Here is a 20,934-nt window from a genome sequence, read left to right on the forward strand (position 1 = left end):
AATTGGAAGAAAGCAGAAATGTCAGAATGTCTGCTGTACAAAATTTGAGCCAAACTATTTCATTTGGTTTGAAATCCCTGATGATAAGGGAATTGTGTCTTAATATGTTTGTTTTCATCTCTTTCTTTTATTTTTAGGTGCAACAAGCATGAAGATCTCTTATTTTCTAGACGCTTTGGCAACCATAACTAGTCATACCAAAAATGTTGTTCAGAGTTCCAAGTAATATTATCAAAAGGATTCACTTTTAAATGCGCACACACAGAGGCTGACAAGTGGGTAACTGGAAGCCTGCCTGTGTCTGGGAAACTAGGTAGAGTATTCATAATACAAAATGGTCCTTCACAATTCTTTTTTTTTCTTTAAAGAAAAACCCATTCATCTTGACTTTCTGCTGATGTGCTGTTGCATTGAGGCCCTTTTTCACAGGTCTTGAAGATAATTTATCTGAAATTAATTAAACTATTTGTCTGAAATTAAAATAGGCAGCCTGCCTCCTGGAGGCACAGTTTGGGAAAGGTGTCCACCATAGAGTACTACCTTTAGCAGGGCCAATGTTTCTGTGAAGGCTTAGGTCTATATCCAGACCAATATCAGGGACTTGCATTCTTCTAGGTTGGAACCTAGAAATTCAGAAAATTCTATGAGTTTTTGAATTAGTCATAAGAATTGTGATGTAGATGGGGGTCGCCTTAACTGGCTAATGACTAGGAAACTTGTCAATATTAGTTTTCTTCTGAATCAATTCTTCTGATCTGGCTGTAGATGGAACCCATCTTTCTACATTATAAATTATGCCTTATTGTAAAATCTACAACAGAAGGTACAGACATTTAAAGCCATGTAATCTGTTCCTCTGACAGTAAAGGCCAGTTCTGTAATGCTGTCTTTGGTATTGCAACCTTTGAAAATAAGAAACCCAATTCACTAACATGTAGAGTAATTCTCAAGAGGGTTTATTTTCTGAACCCGTAGATTTACTAATCAAATAAATTGCTACTCTTAGTTAAGTTTCCTGATCCTACCCATTGCTGTATTTGACCATTTTGGTAGGTTATCATCTTTCTTTGCATTTGTAGTCAAATATATTTTTCCTCAGTCTTGTTATTTGCTTTACCAAGGCCTCATTCTTAAATGACATTTCTCAATATCAATTTATTAGTTTTTAATTAGCCTTATAGCCTTTAAAAAAATAATAGGTGACTAAATTTTGCATTTTGTAAATACCTTTTTAAAAGTTTGCTTTGTATTTCTAATCTCTGATAATCATGTTGCTCTTGTAATTAACTAAGTAGAGAAAGCATTGGAAATTTAGTTTAGGCACATTTTTTAGTAAATAATAATTATGGAAACAGTAACAATCTAGCAAATTATCTATGTTCACATGTGCTCTCTAAGGAGCATAGAGGCCACAATAAGGTTTAATGGGTATTTAAAGACTAAAATAGAAGATTTATTACTGATCATTTGAATATGATAACTCTCTCTTGCATATTGATTTTCAACTTGTAAATCACTTGTATACATAATTTCATTTTGCCCTGACCACAATCCCAGAGATGAGGAAGGGAGGGAACTATTATTTATAGATTTGGACAAGATATTCCAAGGACAAGAGCTCAGAGCACACCTGGTTCTTAATTCCTTCAACAATTAGTCTCTGCTACTCATCACCCCTTGATGACCCTGAAGTTTTTGCAAACATTTCTTTACTTCATTTTTGTTAGTTTTACAAAAGCTATAGTTTTTCTTTGCTTTCACCTGAATGATCCTCTAGGCTTCAACAGTTTCAAAAAATCTGAGAAACGGTATTCAGACCATATTGAGATTATCTCTTTGGAGTAAAAAATATCTCCTTTATGACCACACACACCAACCTAATTCTTTTTTTTTTTTTTAAATTTTTATTTATTTATGATAGTCACACAGAGAGAGAGAGAGGCAGAGACATAGGCAGAGGGAGAAGCAGGCTCCATGCACCAGGAGCCCGATGTGGGATTCGATCCCGGGTCTCCAGGATCACGTCCTGGGCCAAAGGCAGGTGCTAAACCGCTGCGCCACCCAGGGATCCCGCACACCAACCTAATTCTTACTGAAATTCTGACCAAAGAATTTTATTTGTCTTTTAATTGAATGTCATTTTATTTCTTGTATTTACTAAAAGCTATATGTAAAAAAAGGTTTAAAAATACAATTTTTATTCATTAGCTTACATCAAATTTATAACTTTAGGAAGAAATAAGGCAGAGAGGCATGTTAAAGACAGCATTAAAAAAAATAAAGACAGCATTGATCTGAAGAAATGAGGTAGGGAGGCATATTAAAGACAGTGCTGACCTGAGTAGAAGGAGATCAATGCTCTAGGTCTCTATCTATCACTGATTCCTTATGTACATCTGAGCCTCAGCTTCTAAATCTGTAACATGAGATAGTTGGACTGTTGGTCTCTGCAGTTCAACTGCTAACTCTAAGATTTCAAGGTCCTGAACTTAAAATTGTTGATTTCTGTTTATGCCATATCTTCCAGGCTGTCTTCTAGGAAAATGAGATCTATATTCTAGTTATATGATGGGAGCAATATTAGAGTTGTCTGAGGCAGGGACTATTATATGTGTGCCAGAACTCATGTCCTCTAGCTTTTGGTACATAGTAAATGACTGAATTCTGGCATCTGGAATTTGGGTAGAATGGGAGCACTTTCAAATCTTATTGCAAAGCATCCCAGCACAACCAACTCTTTCTCTGTTCCTCATCTCTGGCCACAAGCTTGAGACTTTCTAGTCACAGGTGATAGTGGAGATACAAGCTAGAAGGAGTCTGATTCCTTGAATCTCTGCATGGAAGGTTGCCTGTTCAACACATGATTAATACTACATGAGACATAAATAAACTTATGTGAGTCCACTGAGATTATCTTTCACTGCAGATAATACTAAAGTAGGATGCTGATTAACACAAAAAAATGAAATGTGCATCATTGGTTTGAAGGTCAGGTGGTAAAAAGGCAAAGAAGTATGGTTACCTAGAAGATTGAAGAGCTCTGTTGTATCATGGCAAAATGTTTGGTAAAAATATCATCCGTGATGTTTTGGAAGGCATATATTTGCCTAGGACCTTGTAGTTCTATCACAAATGAGGGAGTCTGTGATTATGTTGACTGTTACTGACTGTTTTGAAAAAAAATTATAATAAGAAATAAAGCAAGTTTTGGCTAGTTCTCAAGCAGAGAATCAAGGAAATGGAGAAATTCTAGATATTAGGGCCTTATAGGCAGAAAACACCAACTACTTTTCATAAGATTTAAGATTAAACGGCCATTAGTGAAAAAGACCAGCAGATTTTTCAGTTAAAAATAATAATTCGTTTTGTGGTCTTACCTTCCCATCAAACTATTTTTTTTTTTCAGATAGCTTCAATGTAATCATCTTAAATTGTGTGTGTGTGTGTGTGTGTGTGAGAGAGAGAGAGAGAGAGAGAGAGAGATTGAGAACAGAAAGAGAGAGAAGACGGAGGGAAAGAGAAAGAAGGACATGGGGTGAAGAAGGTAAGAAATAAGACAGGCTGGAGAATTATGTCTGAGAAAGAATTTTGGATGTGATTATTTGGCATTTAAAGTTGATTTGGGGATGCTTGCATGGTTCAGTTGATTAAGTGTCTGTCAGGGTCCTGGAATTGAGTCCCCACATTGGGGTTCCTTGCTCAGCAAGGAGCTTGCTTCTCCCTCTGTCTGCCAGTCTCCCTGCTTGTGCTCTCTCTCTGACAAATAAATAAATAAAATCTTTTTAAAAAAATTGACTTGGAAGTGGCTTTTGGCCTACAAGATTTTTTGAGGGAATCTGCTGCCAAAGAAAGCATGAATCTGTTCTAAGTTTAGGATTGGTTAGAGACCTTAAAACAACCTTAGGCAGGGAGTGGGCTGCAAAAGATGCACAGTCTACAGATATTTCAGTTATGGCCTTGGAGATTAATGGACAAAGAAGAATTCCCGATGTAGTGTCTGTAACCATGGAACTGAATGAACAAAGAAGTACCTTCCAGAGAGCAGAATTAGTCTGTAAATAAGGAACTTTCCCAAATCCCAGATTGAGAGCTTTCACTATGGCTGCCCAGCAGGATTTTTTTCCATTCACCAGGAACTGCTATGTGCCTTACATTATTTTTTTTTAAGACTTAAAAAAAATTATTTACTCATGAAAGACACACGGAGAGAGAGAGAGAGAGAGACAGACAGAGACATAGAGGGAGGAGCAGGCCTCTTGCAGGGAGCCCGATGAGGTACTCAATCCCAGGATCCTGGGATCACACCCTGAGCTGAAGGCAGACGCTCAACCACTGAGCCACCCAGGCATCCCTGTGCCTTACATTCTTATTTTGAATGGGGGATTTTATTATAATTATCATGGCCCTACTTCACCATTGTATTTTTTTAATTTTAATTTTTTTAGCCAACATATGGTATATCATTAGTCTCAGATGTAGTGTTCAACAATTTATCAGTTGTGTATAACACCCACTGCTCATCACATCACACTATTGTATACTGAATGTTGTATAAGAGTGGACAGAAAACTTGATATTTAGTTCTTAAGTCACTATTTTTTTATTGTCCTACCTGCCAAGCCACAAGGAGCCACCTGATTGAGTTGACAGAAAGACTGTGCTTCTAAAGGAGAATCTGCTTTTTGAACTGGTTGTAGTGACTGCATGTGGCTTTGGAGGTACTTTTTACAGGGAGAAGGGTGGTTTGGGAGTATGATATATGTGTACTATAGATGGGAGGAACTGTAAAGTTGACATTTGGCCATAAGAACACATTGGCAGAATTACCATGTGTTAACAAGTCATTTCTTCTATCTCTTGGTAAATAGTGAGACTACTTTTCCCAGTCTTGCTTTATGTGGTCCTATGAGGTTTGGCCAATGCAATGGAAACTGAGGTTATGTCTGCTTCTTTTAGGCCTGGTCCACCAAAGCCTCTAGCACAATCATCTATGTTCTCTCTTTCCTTGTCATGTGGCTAAAAGCAAAATAATCTAAAGTTCTAGGGCAGAGGTCGGCAAACTACAGCCTGAGGGTCAAATCCAATCCATCACCTATTTTTGTAAATGAAGTCTTACTGAAACACAGTCATATGCATTTGTTTAGATATTGTCTATGGCTTTTTTTACACTATAACACAGACTTGAGTGCAATAAAGACTGTTTAGGCCCACAAAGGCTAAAATATTTACTAGTTCTTCTTTACAGAAAGAATTTGCTGGCTCTTGTCTTAGAGAATGGTGGATAGAAAGTTTCTGGATTGCTATATTACTTTATGGGAGACCACTCACTGCATACACTTTTAGATTTTACTAGAATAAATTCTTTTGTATTAGGAATTGAGATTTTTGGGATTACCTATGCAGCATCTAGAATTACTTTAGCTAATATTCTGTGACTGAGATTTAAATGTGGAAGTATCTCTTCTGCCTTATGTCCAATGTCTCAGTATGAGATTTATGTCTATAAACAGTAAAAATTGACTTAAATTTTTCAAAAAGAGGCTTTGAAATGAAGTTTGGCTCTAATAAGGAAGAGAGATTAGTGCATTCTTCTGATAAAATTGTGCTTACATCTATATTTTTAAGGATGAACTTTTTAAGGGTGCAGAATGGCTTATATTAAGTTTCTTTGTTGTTACAAGAAATTAATGCATTAAAGGCATACTCTAGTTATGTTTTAAATGTTTGTTCTTACAGAATGCTTAGTTCTACTCTCAGGCTAAGGGTATTTTGCCATTAATTGGTCCCAAAAGAGCATCTGTATGTGTAATAGCTTTTAATTGAGCTACCCTTGCTTTCTCCTGAAAATAGACATTTATTTATAGAAAATGTTAAAAAATATAACCATGGAAATTCCTGGGTGACTCAGTCGGTTGAATGTTGGACTCTTGGTTTCAGCTCAGGTCTTGATCCCAGAATCATGAAATTGAGCCCTCTGTTGAGCTCTGTGCTCAGCACGGAGTCTCCTTGAGATCCTCTCTCTCCCTCTGCCCCTCCCCTTACTCTCACTCATGCATGCTCTCTCTCTAAAATAGATAAATCTTAAAAACATATATAACCATGATCCCTAAGAAATCAACTCTACATTAATTGTAAGCTTTGGAAAAAATCCCAATAAAGTTGAGTACCTAAAACATATCTTTAAAAAGTTTTATATCAGGCCCCCCACTCACATGGCACTTGATGGCTCCAGTGGCCCCAGGATCCCAATTAGCCTTTGCAAACCTATGCTTCAGGCAGGCACTCATGAACCTAGGTTCCCAGATACAAAATTTCTCAACAAAATGCTAGCAAGCCAAATTCAAGAGCACATTAAAAGAATAATAAACTATGATCAAGTGGGTTTCATCCCTGGTATGCATGGATGTTTCAACATACAAATGAATAAATGTGATATACCACATTAATAGAATGAAAGATAAACATCTTATAATCATCTCAATAGATGCAGAAAAAGCATTTGACAAAATTCAACATCTTTTCATAATTAAAACAAGATTCAACATTCTTTCATAATTAAAACTCTCAACAAATGAGGTATAGAAGGAACATACCTCAACAATAAAGGCCATATATGACAAACCCACAGTTAACATCAGTCTCAATTATGAACGGTTGAAAAGTTTTCACTAAGATCAACAACAAGACAGAGTGCTTCCTCTTACCACTCTTATTCAGCATAGTATTGAAAGTCCTAGCCAGAACGATTAGGTAATAAAAAGAAACAAAAGTTATCTGATTCAGAAAGAAGGAATTAAAATAGTCTCTATTCAAGGATAATATGATCTTACATAGAAAATCCTAAAGATTCTATCCCCCAAAATGTTAGAACTAATAAATAAATTCAGTAAAGTTGCAGTATACAACAAAGACAATATACAAAAATCAATTGTGGGGGCACCTTGGTGGCTCAGTGGTTAAGCATATGCCTTTGATTCAGGTCATGATCCCGGGGTCCTAGGATTGAGTCCTGCATCAGGTTCTCACCTCAGGCTCCCCACAGAAAGCCTCCTTCTCCCTCTGCCTATGTCTCTGCCTCTCTCTGTGTCTCTCATGAATAAATGAATAAAATCTTAAAAAAAAAAACCCAAATCAGTTGTGTTTCTATACACTAATAATGAACCATCTGAAAAAGAAATAAAGAAAACAATCATATTTGTGTTAGAATCAAAAGTAATAAAATACAAATAAATTTAACCAAGGAGATGAACAACTTCATCTCCTTCAGTTCATTTTGACTTGGTGTCAAAATTATGACATTGATGAAAAGCCTTGATGATGAAACAAATAAATGGAATATCTTGTGTTCATGGATTGGAAGCACTAATATCATTAAAATGTCTACACTACCCATTGTGTCTATAGACACAATGCAATCCCTATCAAAATTCCAATGGCATTTTTCACAGAGATAGAAAAAAAAATCCTAAAATTTGTATGGAACCACAAAAGACCCCAAATAGTCCAAGCAATCCTGAGAAAGAAGAATGAAGCTGGAGGCATCACACTTCTTCATTTCAAACTTAGTTACAAAACCACTGTACTTGAAACAGTATGGTACTGGCATAAAAACAGGCATAGACCAATGGAACAAAATAGAGAACCCACAAGTAAATCCACCCATGGTCAACTAATATTTGACAAGGGAGCCAAGACTACTCAATGAAGAAAGGATAGTTTCTTCAAATAATGGTTTGGGGAAAGCAGATGTTTACATGTAAAAAAATGAAATTAGACTCTTACAGTACTCACAAAAATCTACTTGAAATGGATTAAAGATTTAAATGCAAGAACTGCAACATACTTCACTAGAATAAAACAATAGGGAAAAAGCTTCCTGATACTGATCAAGGCAATGGTTTTTGGATATGACACCAAAAACATAAGCAACAAAAGCAAAAATAAACAAATGGGACTACATCAAACTAAAGAGCTTCTGTACAGCAAAAGAAACAATCAGCAAAATGAAAAAGCAACCTATAGAATGGGAGAAAATATCTGTAAATCTTTTATTTGATTAAGAGGTAATATCCAAAATATATAAGGATCTCCTATAATGCAGTAGCAACAAAAACAACAAAAGTATTATTAAAAAATGGGCAGATGCCTGAGTGGCTTAGTCAGTTAAACATCCAACTCTCGATTTTGGCTCAGGTCGTGATATCAGGGTTGTGAGATCAAGCCGCACGTTGGGCTCCATGCTGGGCGTGGAGCCTACTTAGGATTCTTTCTCCCTCTCCCTCTGTTTACCCCCCTCTCTCCCTCTCTTCAAAAAAAGGGGCAGATGACACGAATAGACATTTTTCCAGATGATACCTACAAATGATCAACAGGTACATGAAAAGGTATTCAACATTGCTAATTATCAGGAAATGCAAATCAAAACCATAATGAAATATTACCTCAAACCTGTTAAAATGACTATTATAAAAAAGATAAGAGACAAATGTTGGTGAGACTGTGAAGGAAAGGGAACAATTGTGCACTGTTGGTGGAAATGTAAATTGTGTAGCCACCATGGAAAACAGTATGGAGATTCCTCAAGAAATTAAAGATAGGGTTATCATATGATCCAGCAGTCTCACTTCTGGAGATAGATCTGAAGAAAATGAAATCACCATCTCAAAGAGATATCTGCATCCCAATGTTTATTGCAACATTATTTAAAATAGCCAAAATATGGGAAGAACCTGTGTTCTTTGACAGATGAATAAAGAATATGTTGTGTATACACACACACACACACACACACACACTGAAACATTACTTAACCATGTAAAAGAGGGAAATCCTGCCATTTGCAACAACATGGATAGAATTTGAGGGTGTTATACTATGTGAAATATCAGACAAAGTCAAATATTGTATGTTCTCACTTATATGTAGAATTTTAAAAAGCCAAACTTAGAAATAGAGACCAGAAAATAGTGGTTTCCAGGGCTGAAGAGTGGGGGAAATGGAGAGATGTTGGTCAAAGCATAGAAACTTCTAATTATAAGATGAATAAGTTTAGGGATCAAGTATACAGGACGGTGACTATAATTGACAATGCTATATTTTATACTTGAAGGTTTTTAAGAGAGTGCATCTTAAATATTATTACCATACATACAAAATGGTATTTATGTAAGTTTAACCTTACTGTGGTATCATTTTGCAATATTCATGTGTATCAAATCAGTACATTGTACACCTTAACTTGTATGTCAATAGTGTCTCAAGGTGGAAAGAAAAGAGAAAGGTTTACAACTTAAAAAAATAAGAAATTTATGCATGCTAACTCTCCTAAAAAATCCTGAGACTATTAGATTATATAATCAACAGAGGTTTGGTAGGGTTTGTGAAGTCCAGGGCAAGAAGTCAAGGAGTGAAGTTCGAGTCTATCCCCTATTAGCAACATGAACTTCTACAGGCATCAACTTTTCTGAGCCCAATTTCTCACTGATACGTAGACTCCAAGGTTCCTCTCAGACCTGTGTTGAGTGAAATCACTTGGATCTAGTGTGTTTCTTAGTGTTCCCAGCCTAAATTAAAAGTAAAATTCACTAAGAACCTCAGTAAAACTATAATTTTTCAGTTGTTCCTTAAACATGCTCTTTCTGCCATACCTGGAGATGAAAGGCAGTGGACTTCTACCTGTTTTCTCATGTCCCTTAAGCAGCTAACTAGCAGCTTGAGAATCTAATCAATTTTACTTGCCTTTTCTTCACCTTGTTTTCTGGGCCAGTTGGGAAAGTATTTAGAACTCTTTCCTTTCTGGCTGAAAAACACTATTTCTTAAGTCATATTCGGGCTCATCAGAATTACTCTCTGTCAGGGGTGTCTGGGTGGCTCAGTGGGTTAAGCCACTGACGTGAGCTCAGGTCATGATCCCAGGGTCCTGGGATGGAGCCCTGTAGGCTCCTCACTCAGCAGGGAGTCTACTTCTCCCTCTGCCTCCTCTCCCTCTCTCCATGCTCTCTCTTACTCTCTCTCAAATAAATGAATAAAAATCTTTAAAAAAAAAAAAAGGAGCTAATATCTTCCAGTTACTTTTTTGCCCGTCCTCCTTTGAAAACAATAGGTTAATGCTATGTAAATGACCCGAAGATAGCCTCTGTGTATTGGTCCTTAGGTTATTTCCCCCTGCAGGCTGAGACTCATTAACTCAAAAGTCTTCACTCAGCATAATACCCTCTGGTTCTATCCATGTCGAAGCAAATGGTTGGCAAATCGAACTCCAATAAAAAAAATAAAAATAAAAAAGGAATCTATCCTTCAAGGAAATCGGGCAATTCTCAATATTTATTCCTCATTTAAAAAATCTTTTTTTTTTTTTTTTTAAAAGTCTACCAGCCACCAAGCCCAAATTTTTACACTTCCCAGTTATTTAAAAAATAGATCAAAGAAGCACATTTTTGTCTGGAGACTGGTTGCTTTGCATATGCTGTGACACTTTATTCCATAGCTGTTATCTATTTATAAAACAGGTGCTTGCAGTTATCAGGCCTCAGGCTGCTATGGTCCTTCAGAGCTGTCTGACCCTGCCATGCTGAGTAACATCACTGAGACACTGAACCATCTTCCTCTTCTGACTAGCATTTTCTCTGCTTGAACTGTGGCCTCTGTGCAGTTGCTTGCTGTTAGGGATGAACCCTGTCATGCAACCCTGTCCAAACACTGCCCAGTAAAGCTTGTGATGCTTACTGCCTCTTGTGATGTTATCCTTTTCCTTGCTTAACCCCCAATACCCTGGCAATTGGGTTTATCAATTATTGCTCTATTGGGAAATGGCAACCCTTTGGATAAACTGATACCCCACTGGATTTTTATGCTCCTATATCAGTCTGAACCTCCACTGACAAACTGCAGGGCTGCAGGGACCCTGGGTGGCTCAGTCAGTTAATCATTGGTCTGTTGATTTCAGCTTGGGTCATGATATCAGGTCATGATCTCAGGTTGGTAGATTAGACCCTGTGTCAGGCTCCATGCTGGGTATGCAGCCTGCTTAGAATTCTCTCTCTTCCTCTCCCTTTGCTCCCTACTCTTGCCCATGCATGTGCTTTCTCTCTCTCTCAAAAAAGAAATATAAATAAATAAAACATAAAGATAACACTGCAGTTGCTCTTGCCATAATCATTCTAGGTTTTTTCCCTTAATATTATTAATCATTATGTAAATCTGTGAATTTTCTCTTGGCCCCACAGAATGTCAGCTCTATGAAGACGGGGATTTATCTATCTTGTCTCCAGTGTCTAGCCCAGCTTTGAGGTAGGACATATCAGTTAAATATTTGTTAAATGAATGAATGCATAAATGATTAGCTCTACTAAAACTTGTATGAGGTTTTTTTTTAAAGATTTATTTATTTATTTATTTATTTATTTATTTATTTATTTATTCATGATAGACACAGAGAGACAGAGAGTGAGAGAGAGAGAGAGAGAGGCAGAGACACAGGAGGAGGGAGAAGCAGGCTCCATGCTGGGAGCCCGATGCAGGACTCGATCCTGGGACTCCAGGATCGTGCCCTGGGCCAAAGGCAGGTGCTAAACCACTGAGCCACCCAGGGACCTCCTTGTATGAGTTTTTCACCCACATTTCATGGTATACACTTAAGTTCAGCTAATACTTTTATGGGTGTCAATTTATTATCCAGAATTTATAACCCAAATCAATAAATGATTACCTCAAAAAGCTTGTTAACCATGGGTTTATTAGTGTTCTTTTTTTTGGAAGTCTGTACATACATATAAATGAAGAGAAGCATATTGTATTAGTAATATGCTCTCAGCTACAACTATTGGAATACCCTACTAAAAGTGCCTTAGAATTTTTTTTCTATAACAAGGAGCAAAGAGGTAACCCATTCTAGGGCTAGATCAATACTCAATATAGTTAGAATATTTTGATAAATTTTTGCCTTATGGTCACAAAATTGTGGCAGCAACATCAAACCTCATGTCCTCAAATGGCATCCTCCTAATCAAGAAGGAAGTGATGGAGCAGAAAACTTTACAGTTTTCATCAAGAGTGGACAAATACTTTCCAGAAGCCCCCAGAGAACTTTATGTTAGATCCCGTTGGCCAGCATTAGAACATTCACTAACACAGGGGAATGAGGTTTCTGTGTCTTGCTTAATAGGATTTTTCTTTTGCAGTAAGGCAGGTTTCCTAAAGAACAAAGGATCTATATCAAATCCTGATTAACTTGGGACTTTTCAGGTAAGAAGAAAGAAAGATGCATTTGAGTGGGTAATTGATAATATTGGCTGTATATAATGCGTTCTTTCCAGTGTGCCAATTTTTATTTTTTTCTCATTTTTGGTTATCTTTCTTTATTACTTAAAACTGTTTTGGGATATAATAAAAAAAATCTTCAATTTAAAAGTACCTAGGTATCTGTCATTCAGTTAATCAATTTTCAAATATTTCCTGAGCACTTACAATGGACTCTGCATTTTTCTATATGCTGTTTCCTAGTCTGATGAAGGAAATGGTATGAAAACACAACATGGGGAATAAAGAATGCGATTTTGAAGATTCTATCCCTTTTTCTCAGTTGAGAATGGCTTTCTGTTTTTCCTGAGATTGTGATTATTGCTTACTTAATTGCTCAAATAATGATTAACTTTGTATGCAAGGTGTCTCTGCTGCAGAACCATACTTGGCAGGGGACTGCTCCTATCATGCCATGTTTATGATTTGGGTTTTTTAAAAGGAAGAGAGGGATCCAGATGCGACAGAAAGCTTGTCCTTGTCTTCCTTTAATGGCTTCTCCAGAATAGTTGCATGTTCATTTAGAGGAGAATAAACAGCTGTAGGGCTCTTGGATCTGGGATAAATCATGTGGTTGTGACTTAAAGAGATGACCAGTCTTTATTACCTTATGAATAAGCATAAAGTCCTGGGATGTGAGTTCTTTGGGGCATATTTACTCAATGGACTGTTTTAGTTTTAGTTTTAGTGGCATATAGGCCATCAATAACACATTTTGGCCTGCCCAGTGCTTGCATAAATCACTGCCCAGTGATCCTTGGTTGCCTGCATAGGTTTAAGTACTGTTTTCAGAAGCTGTACTCTGCTTATTTACCTTTTGGGATGCTGAATATTTAAGGAGTTTGGGATAAACTCTATTCTTCCTAGTTAGCCAGTTAAAGAAATCTAGTGCCTTGCTACTTGAAATGTCATCCACTGACTGGCAACACAGGCATCCCTTGGGAACTTCCTAGAAATGCAAAATTTCGGGCCCCATTCCAGACCCACTGAATCAGAATTTTTATTTTAATAGGATCCCTAAGTAATTTTTATGCACATTCAAGTTTGAGAAGCACTGGCCTAGTAGACTTTGCCCATGGTTATTATTATCCTTGTTATCATGGTTGGCATCATCATCATCAAATGTGTAAGGTGACCAGTCACAAGGAGTATGGTTAGCTAAAAACAGACAAGCAGGCTACAACTCAAACATGGATACTCCTTTTGGTCATCTCATATCTTCCCCAGCTTGCCCTATATGAGAAAATTCTACTGAGAACTTGAAGGGTCAGTGTGAAAAGAGTCCTCGGAGATTCTGAACATGACTGCATCAGACAGAAGTGTTCTTTGTTCCACAGCACACGGATTTATGTGAACCATCCTAAACCTCTTGTATCAGAATCTCCACTGTGGGGCTTTATGATCAAGACTTTTCAGTAGTTGCAGAAATTCTTGTATGGCCATACTGGCATCAGTTAACATAACAGCATTGGGAATAGCAGTTCTCGCCTCACTTCTTCCATTTGATGCTGGAGTTTTCACTTCCATACTTAGTGACTCTTTGTTGACTTCCGATTAAATATTTCTCTATTAGGAAAATTACTATAAATATAAATATAAATATAAATAGTATAATCAGATGCTCATTTGACTTACTGAACTATTATGGCCCTGGCCCAGTCTAACATTCTTCTTTTCTCCCTTTTGTATCCTGTGTGGAATGGTGGGAACAACCTCAGACCAAGTTCTACTTCCAGCTGTACCATTGTTTGAATTCATTTGGGGCCAGAAGTGTCATTTCACAGTTAAGATCTAAGGGAAAAAGGGTGCTGGTAATTGTGGGTAAGCTGCTACATCTTTCTGGTTTCCTCCACTGTAGAATAACATTGCTGAACTTTAGTTCCATTTCCTAAAATTCAGTGGGATTCTAGGAAGACATAAGTCCATTTTCTTATCTTTCAACAATTTAATTGGCCTCTAAGTCCAGCCCTGTCATTGATTAATATATGAATACCCACATCAGCAAGCTGAAATAGACCTTTAGTGCCTCTGCGGAGACTCATGTACATTAATATTTACTTGGTAAGAATGACATTTAGAATGCATTTTGATTAGTGTTCCTGAAAATAAACAAATTCCTCCTACCAGCTGGACTCTTGGAGCCTGCATTTGTTTGGGGATGTAGGAAGTCAAGACATACAATTTTTCAGTCTTGTTACTGAGAAATAGTTTTCTTTCCAGGGTTTTCAGAATTTCCATTTATTTAGAAATTTCAATGAATTCCTTTAACATTTAGGAAACATCACCAATCATCATATAGGGCATATCTTAGGAGTCAAAATAGTATTACCTTAGCTGTACATATTTTTAAAACTAAGAGAGCCCCTGGAGATGAGAACATATCAAGGAGGAATGTAAATCATCAAGAAAGTTCAAAGTCCAAGTCATATGGTCTCCACACCTTGAAGAGAAATGCTAAGGGGGTGCCTGGCTGGTTCAGTCAGTAGAGTAGGCAATTACTGATCTTGGGGTTGTGAGTTTAAGCTCCACGAGCTCTCTATGGGTATAGAGATTACTTAAAAATAAAACATTAAAAAAGAGAGAGAGAAATGCCAAGGGCAACATGGAAGAGAGTCTTGGGCTAATTTAAGGTCTAAACTACAAACTAAACAGGAAGCCACAGTGGTGGAAGGAAGGCCAGCTACAGCCAGTTGCTAATGGATCTCAACCAAACGAGACTACGGTGGGAAAATTGCCAGGGAATACCTGTCCCCATAGATGTCACTCTTATTATGTATGATGTCTTCTTTTCTGTTCCTTGAATCTCATACAGCTCTGGTTGGACCAGAAGTTCTATCATTTCATGGGTAAGGTCTGAAGAACCGAAAGAGTGCTGGTGCCCCACTTTGAGGTCAGGGCATAGATAGATACACATATGCCTAACTCTCATAAGAGAATGTTCACAGAGCAAATGTTTATGGCTTATCACGGTGCTGTTTTAAAAGACCTAGGATGAAATTTTCCAATACTATGTTTTTCAGATCTTTTAAAAAGTAATCAAAATATTTTTTATGTTTTTCTAGTAGAAGCTTCTTTTAATGGTGGAACCACAATATGTACAACTGAGCTGTTCTGGGTGAATTAGGAAGGGACTCTACCCTTCTGATCATCCCTTTACTTCTTCCTCAAATCCTTATCAATCAATGTAGTTCCAGTGACACAAATACAGCTTATAAACCCTGCTTTATTATAACATCTTTGGAAAATTTCTTGTTCTTATTTGAAGTCTGAAACTTCATTAATATCATTCAGCAGTCTTAGAAATTTTAAAATTATTATTATTATTATTTTGCTTTCATATTATCCCAGTGAAAGCATATTCCTGTTTTTTAAAACTCAGTTCATAATTCTCTTCTTGGGGGCATACTTTGCTGGTTCTACACGACTGATATTACATACCTACTCCTCTGTCCTCCGATAGTGCTATATGGGAGCCTGCCTGTATAACCTGGTGTAGCTACTCTGATATGGGGAGTTATAAGGCTAGTCATTTCAGTCCCAAGTTCTTGTTTCCAAGGAGATGGTTAAGGGTGTGCAATGAGAGTTTGTTTTCAGATTAGATTCCAGGCAGAAAGTGCCCTTTCCCAACCGAAAAGGGGTTTACGCACTTCCTATTATTTCCACAGAAGAATAAAGCTTATTTTGGCACCAACTCATTCACTGCTAAATGGGAAGTCATGCTGAAAAGGCAGAGAGCTGCAGTGTCATACAGGCCAGTCCTGGGTTGCCAAGTAGAGAAGGAAGCTATGGGGAAAGAGAACTGAAATTTTCCAAAGGAGTCATTTGATAATAATTTAGTATTTAAAGATTATACTTTGGGAAAATTGATTAGCAAAGACAGAGCTTTGTGGCTTTTTTCTCTCACTATTATGAAAGGAAGTTCTGTTCTTAGCCCAGGCCTCCTAAACTGATATAATTTATAAATGTATCTGAATCACTGTAGTAGTAGCAATATTTTCTACCTTCTTTTCTTCTGTCCCCTCATTGTCTTTGAGTGAATGGTCAGATGTAAGCCTATTGGTCTAGGACACCTTTTTCATTTCTAGGTCTCTCTTTGGGGTGGTCATTTTCTGTCTTCAAGGCAGAACAGGAAGAAAGGACATTTATGTGGAGAGTATTAATGAAAATTATTTACTATTGAATATGTCAGGCAATCCAACAAGGAAGGTATTAGAAGACTTATTTTGAAGATGAAGAAATGGAAAATTTAAGTTAACCAGATTTGCATGTTCAGTAAGAGGCTGAGCTGAAATTTGAACCTTGCTTTGAACAATGTAAACCTTCTGTTCTTTCCACTCTGCCCAATGGAATGATAATAATTCCTCAGGACCTTCAACTGTTCCGGAAAATGCCACATCAAAGATTTCATTAAGTGCTCAAAAAACACTTCTAATAACCCAAAAGTTGCATGAGGAAAGGCAACTGGAAAATGTTTTATACCCATGTGAATGACTAGGTCAGTGGCATCTTTTTGACTCATCTCAGAGCTGTGGCTCCATGATTTTGAGAGACAATTTTTTGGAGAATTTCTTTGAGCATCATAACTACTGCTATGATATGTCTCCAGTACTAAGAAAAGGAAAATCTTGTCATGGATTTACCTCTGATGTAACTACAAAATCTTTATTACTCGTGTTTGCAGCAATCTGAACTATATGCATGATGTGAGGTGAGCACATTTTTTGGGAACAGGCATCTATACAGGATACAAGCTTGTGTTTGTGTTTGCTTTTAAATAGGCTTCCTCATTAAATAGCGTTGTATCTTGTAAACCATGAATTCACAAGATAGGCCAATTTTATTAAAATTTTGGGGGTTATTAACCTTTTTGAGAATCGAATTAAGCTTTTACTTTTCCCCTAGGAAATATGTACATGTAAACATACTAAATCTTCCTACATTTAGAAAGTGTTCTTTGACCTCAGTCAGGAGCTTTGCTCTACGAGGAGCAAGGCTAGGGCAATTGAACATGAAAGAAGTATTTCATTGTCTTTTCTCTCATTATCCCCACCTCCATCCCAAAATATCCCACAATAAAGGTGTTTTGTGAAATATAGAGTGGCAGGAGTCTCTTTGTAAAGTCTTGTTCACAATCTTTATTCCTTAATTTAATGCTAATGATTTTGAATATTTCCTAGAGAAGTTAGTTGAATTAAAAAAGCTATTGGTATTCTCAAATACTATCACCTAGCTGAGTGCTACATCATTCCAGTGGTCATCTACCACAAGTAGCTGATACCATGTAGTCCATCCTGGTGCTCCAGAAGCTGCCAATGATGATGTCTAACTGATCCAGAAAGGTTGGCTTCATTCCTCAAGGGAGTAAGTGTTTTCCTCTTGAAGATTCCATCACATGTATGGCACAAGGTGAATTAAACTTCCATAGTGTTAGATTTTTAAAAGATGAGACTTAGTCTTTCTGGAATGGTGATACTTTCATGTGATTGCCAGTATTTCCTTAAAATTCTAGAGAGTATGTTTTTATTTTTACAAAATAAATTGGTTTAAAATTAATTTTATTTTGAAAACTTGCGAGATTTTAAAAACATCTCTTTTGGTAATTAGAGAGAACTGAGATGTAATAAAATGTGTTTCTGGCTTTTGGGGCCAGTAAGAGTTCTGTGATATGTGGAAACATATTGAGGTATCACTATGCAGAACCCTAGTGAGTTATTGTATCTATCCCAGCAGGCAAATGTTCCAGTGAATTAGATATTAGCATTAAATTTGTAAACAGAACTTTTGGTGCACCAGGGGCCATTAGAAACTACTGATTGTTTAATATTGTAATTAAATAGATTGTTGATTTTTCTTTTGTGAAAGAGTGTCAAGGTCATCTACTAGATCACCTAGAATGTGATTTTTTTCTTAAAGAATAATTTTCTTTAGTCATGGTCGTAATGTTCTTCCTGGGGTTTTGGACAGTGTGATTGATATTCTGCTAAATTTATTTGAACTTGTATATTTAGTCAGAAGTTAAAATTTTGGAAAGCATTATTACTTCAAGTGTTCTGCCTTCTGTTTTTTCCCAGTGTGTTCATCACAGTCTTGATCTGTGAAGTCTGGATAGCTGCTTATCAAATCTTTCTGTAACAATTCTTTAGCATTTTGAACACAATAGAAAAGATTTGTGAAGGATGACCACATCTTCAAAAGGACCAAAAAAAATTTTTTTAAAAAGATTTTATGTATTTATTCATGAGAGACACAGAAAGAAAGAGGCAGAGACACAGGCAGAGGGAGAAGCAGACTCCATGAGGGGAGCCTGACATGGGACTCGATCCCAGAACTCCAGGATCACGCCCTGAGCCTAAAGGAGACGCTTAGCCGCTGAGCCACCCAGGCGTGACAAATTTGACACGTTACATTTTATAAATTAAAATGTGCAGCATAGGGCAGCCCCGGTGGCTTGGTGGTTTAGCACCGCCTTCAGTCTGGGGCATGATCCTGGGGACCCGGGATCGAGTCCCACGTAGGGCTCCCTCTGCTTCTCCCTCTGCCTGCATCTCTGACTCTCTCTCTGTCTCTCATGAATAAATAAATAAATTCTTAAAAAAATGTGCAGCATGTTAATATGCTTTGATACATTTATATATTGTATACATTAGTATACATGTATACATTTATGTATATAAATTATGTATATAAATTTATATATAAATATATACATTTATGTATATAAATTATACATTGTATAATTACACATATGTAAATTATACAAATGTATATATATACATTCATGTATATAAATTATGTATATAAATTTATATATGTATGTATATATAAATGTATATATACGTATTTATATATGTATACATTTATACATTAATATATATTTACATATTAATTTACTTTGATACATTTATATATTGTAAAATGGTTGCCATTGAAGTAATATTTATCACATTTATCTTTACATTATTATTGTCTATGTTCATTATACTGTTCATTAAATCTCTATGGCTTATTTACTATTTGCAATAAGTTTATGTCCTGAAACACCATCAACCTTATCCTTATTGCCTAGTAACTACCATTTTACTTTCTGTTTTTCTTTTATAGATTTGACTTTTTTAGATTCCACACATAAGTGATACCATACTTGTCTTTCTCTGACTTATCTTGCTTAACATAAGGTGCTCAAAGTCTATTCATTTTGTTGCAAATGGCAGGATATCTTCCTTTCTCATGACTGAATAATATTCCACTGTGTATATATACCACATCTTTCTTATGCATTTACCCATCTATAGGCATTTGGTTTCTTTTTATATTTTCGCTATTGTGAGCAATGCTATGATAAATAAGGGTGAGTATATATCTTGTCAAAGTCCTGTTTTCATTTCCTTTGGGTGTATATATATAAGTAAAATTGCTGGATAGAATGGTAGATATATTTTCAATTTTTTGAGGAAACTTCATAATGTTTTCCATAGTGGTTAGACTAATTTACTTTTCCACCAAGAGTGTATAAGGGTTCCTTGGCAGCATCTGTTGTCTCTTTTCTTCTTGCATCTCTCTGATGATTAGTCATATTGAGCATCTTTGCATATGCCTGGTAGCCATTGTGATGTCATCTTGGGAAAAATATGTACTTAGTTCTTCTGGCCATTTTTAATAGAATTTTTTGTTGCTATTAAGTTGTTTTAGTTCTTTATTTTGGATATTGACCCCTTATCTGATAAATGGTCTACAAAAATTTTCTCCCATTCTGTAAGCTGAAGTTTCATTTTGCTAATTGTTTCTTTTGCTGTGCAGAATCTGTTGAGTTTGATATAGTCCTGTTTATTGATATTTGCTTTTGTTGTTTGTGCTTTAGGCATCATCTCCAAACACTCATTGCCAAGACAATGATCAATGAATTTCTTTTCCCTCTGTTTTCTTCTAGGAGTTTTATAGAATCAGGTCTTATGTTTAAGTCTTTAATTGATGTTGAGTACATTTTTGTGAGTGGTGTAAGGTATGGGTCCAATTTCATTGCTTTGCATGTGTTTCTCCATTTTCCCCAGAACCATTTGTTAAAAAGACTATCTTTCCCCCATTGAGTGTTTTTGGCTTCCTTGTCAAATGATTAGTTAACTATATGTGTTGGGATTTAATTTTGGGTTCTTTATTCTGTTCCATTGATCTATATGTCTATTTTTGTTCCAGTATCATACTGTTTTTATTACTATGACTTTAGTTTGGAATCAGGAAGTATGCTATCTTTGACTTTGTTCTTTCTTTTTCCTCAGGACTTCTTTGGCTATTTGAGTTCTTTTGTGGTTCCACACAAATTTTAGTGTTGTTTGTTCTTTTTCTATGAAAAATGGCTTTGGCATTTTGATGGAGATTGTGTTGAATCTGTAGATGGCTTTGGATAGTATTGCCATTTTAACAATATTTATTCCTCTGATCCATGAACATGACATGTTTTTCCATTTGATTGAAGGACCAAAAGTTTTATGTTTTAATGAAACATTTGCTTCAGGGCAGCCGCAGTGGCACAGTGGTTTGGCTCCACCTGCAGCCCGGGGTGTGATCCTGGAGACCCAGGATCGAGTCCCACGTCAGGCTCCCTGCGTGGAACCTGCTTTTCCCTCTGCCTCTCTCTCTCTC

General features: G+C 36.5%; 1 long non-coding RNA gene across 2 annotated transcripts in view; it reads left to right on the plus strand.

Moving 5' to 3' along the window:
- Positions 1-684: 684 nt before the first annotated feature.
- LOC112658451 (uncharacterized) overlaps positions 685-20,934 on the plus strand; it is a 58,402-nt gene continuing 38,152 nt past the window's right edge. The window contains exons 1-4 of one of the 2 annotated variants that reach the window (XR_003135713.3): positions 685-1,049; positions 11,226-11,289; positions 12,180-12,243; positions 14,016-14,118. This is a non-coding gene — a long non-coding RNA (uncharacterized LOC112658451). The remainder of the gene's footprint in view (positions 1,050-11,225; positions 11,290-12,179; positions 12,244-14,015; positions 14,119-20,934) is intronic. The other variant, XR_007401288.1, reaches the window with a different exon arrangement.

Source organism: Canis lupus, chromosome 12 (assembly GCF_003254725.2).
Source record: "Canis lupus dingo isolate Sandy chromosome 12, ASM325472v2, whole genome shotgun sequence".
Lineage (NCBI taxonomy): Eukaryota > Metazoa > Chordata > Mammalia > Carnivora > Canidae > Canis > Canis lupus.